General features: G+C 38.0%; 1 long non-coding RNA gene across 1 annotated transcript; it reads left to right on the top strand.

The window, feature by feature from the left end:
- Positions 1-5,474: 5,474 nt before the first annotated feature.
- On the top strand, positions 5,475-5,979 carry LOC136258624 (uncharacterized). The gene is made up of 3 exons (XR_010702891.1): positions 5,475-5,684; positions 5,733-5,806; positions 5,868-5,979. It is a non-coding gene; the product is annotated as an uncharacterized lncRNA (long non-coding RNA).
- The last annotated feature ends 889 nt before the right edge of the window (positions 5,980-6,868 follow it).

The following is a 6,868-nucleotide window of genomic DNA, read 5'->3' as shown; positions in this document are numbered from 1 at the left end:
GCAGCAGGAATTCGGTATGGACTAAATGTACCCTCTCCCTTGTGTAAGTATTTTTATTGTAATGACTTCTACTAGCTTGTTTTTTTTCTTTACACTTGCTGGATGAGGGCTGCACTGATTCAATGATATTTTCAAGTCCCAAATACAGTACAGTCCATTTATAACTTCAGACTCACATGGTGTTTTTGGCGTGGCACCACGTGATTTTTCCATGGCAAAAGCAAAAGTTACGCATGGGACTGATCTTTGCCATGCAGTGGCACAAGGCATTACCACGCGTACAAAAAGAGATTGCCACGCCATGACAGTGCCACTCGTGTAATCCTCTGATTGCCAAGCGTGGCTAATATTAGCCAATGCCACGCATGGTCATGAGGTGAAAGCCAAACTACTTGTATACTTACTGTAATTCACTCTGCATTGCATTTATCAACTAACACTTTGTATTTTACAGGTCACGTCAGGTCTCTTTTACACACCAACACAGGATCTCCCACGAGATGAACCGGATTAACCCATTTAGCTCACGTGCCACTTTTCTTTGAGTTTTGAATTCTATTTGTACCTGTACATACTGTATCATTTTCTCTATTAACTAGTAATATAGCAATGGTGATACGTATACTAGTACTTAAAAATGCAGGCATAGAGTATAAGTAGAATCTGAAGCTGAAGTCTCTTCCAGTCCTCCACAGAACACTTTGATAGTGAGTGAAGGCCATCCTGTGTAAGACACAATGAAATAAATGCAATGCACAATACTTACTGTAGCTACAGTGTATACTGAAGTTTACCTTCGAACATTTGCTAGCTAATACAGTTGTATAACGTTCGAACATTCAAAGCCTCGGTGTTAGCTTTCAAGTTACAGGTTTTTAGCACATCCATCTTAAGTTTTATCTTTCTAATAAGTTTGTAAGCATTTTGGAAAGTGCATAGCAACAGTACTGAATGACGTTATCGATCGATTGTGCAAATGGGCGTGTCCGCTATACTGCAATCATGCATAGGTAAACACCAACTAATGGCTAAAAGGATGTTTCCATGCATTATCTATCACTTTATAAGGTGTTTTAAGGCTACAACTATCGTAACAAGCTGAACTTCAATGGTTCAAAAATGGGTGTGGTACACAAAGATTAATAACTGAGAGCAGAGTGGATTATAACGGTCAGCCATCGGACATTTACCAACCAATTAGCTCGAGACCACCCAATTACCTACTGAAACGGTCAAGGATGACCAACCGATACTAAGCGTTAGGGAGAGCACATTAGCACTCCGCGAAATTAAAGCTCACGTGATCTCATGTGACCTGATGACGTCACACAAACCCACGTTGTGTGATACGTCATCGTCCGGGTGCATTCACTCTGGACTTGCAGCTCCAAGGCCACATCAAGTGTGAATTTCAGTGCATCGTTTTTATACCCCTCCTAGCTGAAATCAATGGTGGGTATCTATAAAAAACATCTTGAAAATGTTTTCAGACTGTACTGAACTTAGAAAAAAACTGAAAAATCTCGAGCGAAAAAAAAATTAACTACAGCGGGAATCGAACCTTCGACCACTTGGTTTCAAGCCTCATGCACTACCGCTTTGCTACTGTGACTACTTGTATAATATTTACTAATTCTAGCTATAAAAGTCAAACACTATTGAGCCCTAGTAAAGACACTGCAAGCCAATTCAATTGCAAGAGCTTTCTATCTTTACTATCGACTTCTGGGTTGCTGCCTAACCCTAACCTCGTACATATATTTTAAAATTATTTCAAACCTAACCTAATATTACTACCCGTATCCAGTTCCCTAATCCTAACAGAATAGAAATGATTGCCTAACTCTTACCCTAACCTTAACCTAACAGATTATAAAGATTGCCTAACTCTTACCCTAACCCTAACCTAACTTTTACTACCCGATGTGACATTAAAGTGAGTCAGTTCTCTAACCTCAACACGAAACAGGCTCAGGAAAGTGTTCCTTCAATACCACTCTAATCTATAGCCTAAATAAAAGACTAACCAGTCGTATGAACATCTGTACTGTATTCCGCGAGGCATTTCATCATTACCTTGTGGCCAGGAAGACCAGACTAATCACGTGATATAGATTACGCGATAATTTACGGTATGCTAATGTGCTTTCCCTAATGGTTACTCAACCGATTTCCACTAAAAAAGATCGATATACTGTAATAGAACAGTCAGCTACTCTAATAGAGCAGTCGAACAGCTTTTAAAAAGGTGTACCTAAAAGGCTCAAAAAAAGCAAAAAAAAAAAGTTGTCTGACTCAGGGAATCGAACCTGCACCTTTCAGTGAAGTGCAATCTGTATCATTCTACCACACGCTCACATACTATTTCAGTGGTTTCTAAAGGGGTTTTAAATGTCCTGCAGTTAAAACCATAACACAATACATCACATTGGATAATTTCATATCAAAATAAATCATCATAATGTTATTATTACAGATTTATATGTATGTGGTTTACAACGTAACAGTGCATGGTTGCTGAAGGAGTTTAGGGTATCAAAATACTCACATCCAAGCTTTGAAAATCCTTTTTTTTCTTGGGGTATGCCACAACTTGGCATGCTTAGGCATGTTGCTAAGCATTGCCATACAATGTCAGATCATGTCAGATCAACTTTGACTTTGATCTGACATAATGTCAGATCAACGAAGACTAGTTATAATCCTCTCTGACTGAGAGCCGACTGCAATAAAGATAGCAAAGCTATTTTGTAAGCTTTTCGTAAACTGTGAATGCATTATAAAGCTTCGAAGGATACTTTTATAATTCAAAGTTTACTTGAACTTTGAACCCACGAAACATTTGAAGCTTCATCCCAGCCCTATTGCAAAGTACTGTACACGTGACTACTGTAGAATTTGTTGTTTATACAACTGTACACACATGTGGTTGACAGCCATGCATTGTAGCCAGTGAGGGACATGTGTGGCACACTACTCGCGTGTACCATGCAGCAAACTTGGCGAGGGCCACACAATAAACCTGGCATGGGCCATGCAACACTGTTCCATGGCAGGTGCCGTGGTACTGCGTGGTGCCACGCTAAAAATTCCACGCACGTGTGAAGTTATATTTGGACTGTATTGTATGTACTTACCTGGTAAATATCTGAAAATGCAAGTACTGATATGGAGTTGTCGTTTCATAGCTATATACATTTAATAGGGACATCATGATACCTGTAATAAATTAAGACGCTGGTATCAGTAATTTTCTAAAGAGAACTTTGAACATACATGTAGCTATGGAAAATGTTATTTGTTTATCATGCTAGCAATTTGCCTAACAGTTTTAGGTGTCTTCTATACAAGGATAATACTTGAGAGGTGGTACACATCAGAGAAGTTGCCCGAGAAACATTGTAAGCCATTGACTAATGCTTAGCAAATACTATTACGCAAGTATATGCAATTCTAATCTTACATGTCATTTCGTTTGACTTTTGTTAACAAGTTTTCTACATTGTCAGCACATTATGCAAAGTTTCAGGGTACAGTAATCAAAATGCCACTGTCTGAACTCCAAAATCGGTGTGAATATTCTGTGACACCGCAGTGAGTAGCTTTGTTGTTACACTCTATTTCATATGCAAAGAAATGAAATGGGCAGGTAAACAGATTCTTTGGCTTGTACTCTTCATTAGTGCCAGGTGATATACGAGACTAGTATTGTTAGTAATGGCTTTGACCTGCACAGTATAGCCACCCAGTGGGCATGTTCCATCCCATATTTATAGGATAACCAGACATATGACAATGTTTGTAGGCAGGTGCTGATGTAGCCAGCTAACCAAACTATGTATACAAGTTTAATTTGTACCTGAAGCTTGCTAAGCTACCACAGGTATTGCATTTTTTACTGAGGTACAATAAATGGCTGTTACTTTAATACCAATGGCTTTTACATTGATACTGTGATATTTTTTAGAGAAGGTATGCATTTTCAATACCATCCAGCTCTACTCTTCACCCCAACACAACACATCATCAGCTTAACAGTTACCACATGTACAATAAATTAGACCATGAAAGTCACACTGAGCCTAATCCATGAGTGAACATCACGTGAGCGGTATTTACCTAGTAGAAGTAAATGGGAAGCAATGGTACTGGAGTCTGACCGAGACAGTAGGAAAGGTTGTTATGGGTTCCACACAAGAAACTCTTAGCCAAACAGCCACACAGTTTAGAATTCCATTTAGGACAATGATATTTCACTGTAAGCACATTAAGAAAGATTTTTACATGTATCTTGCAAAGCAGGAAAAAATTCTTTTGCTTAGCTAGCTTACCTAAATGCTTTGTATGAGTGCTGGTACCATGCCCTCCACAAAGCATTACTTGTAAGCCAGGATAACACTGCATAAAATATTTGACAGCTGAGGAGTCTGCATCTTGTCTTCAATATGCATGCCTTCATCTTTGGCTTTGCTAAAAGTAATACTTGCAGCATGGCCCACAGCAAAGGAGCTTTACCATGCACCACCTTTTCCTTGCATGCTGAGATGAACGTGACTGGGCCTGCAAAAATAGGGTATGCGGGCACATAAAATTTGTCTACTTTTTAAAACTTTAAGGATTTGTCGTAACTTTGTGTTTCATGATTCTCTAGCCATTAAATTTTAAGCACTTACTAAACACTTATTTGGCTTTACAATAAGAGTTACAAAATTCTAACCAAATACTGAGATATGACATGTTATGTGACAGGATGTAGCTTCCAGTCACTTAAAACTGTGGTAACATTTTTACAGTGAATGAGCAATTCTTTTCTCCAGTCAAGCAAACATTGTGACGAAATGAAAGCTCCTTTTCAGCTACCCACAACTGTTGGATCATGAGCCTTCATCTCTGCTTTAGCTTCATTGCACATACATATCTACAAGCATAGCATCAACAATAGGATGGACGAGTTTAATGGTATCACATAATGTGACAGAAATTACTGCTAGATACTGTTTTAAATCTTGGTGTATTGTGCATATGTACTACTACCTGCTACAAAAGCAACCTGAAGGCAAACTAACAACTGAACATTAGGCTTGAGCCCATTATGCTCAAAGTATTACCTATTATTCTTTCCAGAATTTCCCAAAATTATCACCTATTATTCTTTTTTTATTCTTGTGTCTAGCCTATTATTCCAAACTAATTCTTATTTAGTTTCTGTGGCTAGTCATGATCTGACTGCTCTATTAGAGTATTTGAGCATTCTACAAGAGTGTATCGATCTTTTAAAGGCTTTCAGCTCCTTTTCAGCCAGCATTCGTATAATTACATCAGCTATATATCACTCTTAGTAGCTTAACTTAAGAATTCGGCGGCATCGACTCTACCTGATGGTGTTACTATTGCCAGGCGTTCAACAACGTCCTTGGCAAATGACTTCGGGAACAGAGGCTTCTTCTTGGGGGTCTCACCGATGAAATCCGCAGACACATCCAGGAGACTACTGTCCATGTCTTCAATAGTGCTACTTATGTGGTGGAGAGAAAAAAATGTAAATAATAAAATGTTTAATTTTAATGCTGTAGTAAGTTAAGATATGTGTTAAGAGGTGATTGGTGAGAGAGAAGATGGTAGACGGAACTCTGATGTTGTTCAGAATTCCAGGAGACTCTGACAATATTATTGTCAATAGTCAGGTAACTAAGAACTTAATACTAGTCACAATGCATTTCTGCTTTTGACAGCTTCCTCAGGTGACATGTTCTTAGGTCACAAGAATGAAGAATAGAATGTATGGAGCTGTATGTATAATGTTAAGGTCAGTGGAAATAAATTTATTGCTTACCTTGTCATGTTACCCAAATTTGTTTTTATTTTAGTGGGCTTGGGGAAAGTAGCTAGTCTCTACGATGACTTTAAGTTGGAGAACTGGTGATAAAAAATAAATAAAGTATGTTGAAAAGTGTTGAAATAAAAATTATGTTTGTAGAATACCTTGAATTAAGCGGCGGCGTGCGTATATTTGTGGTTAGGAAGGGGTTATCCAAGGGGTTTCCAGTGGCGACACGATAAATAATTTATTCGACAAAGCGAGTGGTCTTTGTAGAATGCTAACAGGGGAAGGAAGTTTACGATAAGATAAAACTTTTATTCACTACATGTATACCTCTTCAGGAGGATACGAAGCTTGGTAGTTTGATATAAAGGTGCTTGTCTCATAAGAGTCTTAGTTCAAAATAAAGCAGCTAAAATGGTTGTTCAAAGCGTAACTATGCAAATGTGCTAGGGTGGCCAATGACAGTTTGTGGATTTTAAAAAATTGTAGTCAGTGGCTTGAGGGAAAGATACTGTGTATACTCACGTGACTGGTGAAATCACGTGTATCTAGTCTACCGTTGTTTCATATCATTCAACTGGGATCAAAGCGATGATGAAAAGCGCAACGAATAAAGTGGTTGCTATTATAAAAAAGGTATGTTTTATTGTGTGCGTGTGTTAACCATATGTACTTTATAGTGCACGAGATTTAATTTATAGATTAGTGGGTGAATAAAATAGAATCATATGATTAAAAGATACAAGTTAATCTAACTATTATGTGTTTGTAAGGGTAGTGTCTAACAGTTGTTACATCTGTTCAAGTAAAATACACCATAAACAGAGGCCTATTTAATTTCCATTTTAATAGGAGGGGGAGAGTTCTCATCACAGTCAACTCCATTTAATTTAGCTCTGACTAAGTGAGACCTTAGATTGCGATTTTTCCTAAATGTGAGGAATGGAAATGGGATAACATTATTTTTAAAGCAATTGGTCCGTTGTATGTTCGGCCAGTACTTTTTAATGATTCCCATAACCTTAGGTGCTACTTTAGAAAACC

Source organism: Dysidea avara, chromosome 6, assembly GCF_963678975.1.
Source record: "Dysidea avara chromosome 6, odDysAvar1.4, whole genome shotgun sequence".
Taxonomy (NCBI): domain Eukaryota; kingdom Metazoa; phylum Porifera; class Demospongiae; order Dictyoceratida; family Dysideidae; genus Dysidea; species Dysidea avara.
This window is presented reverse-complemented; position numbering and strand designations above follow the sequence as displayed.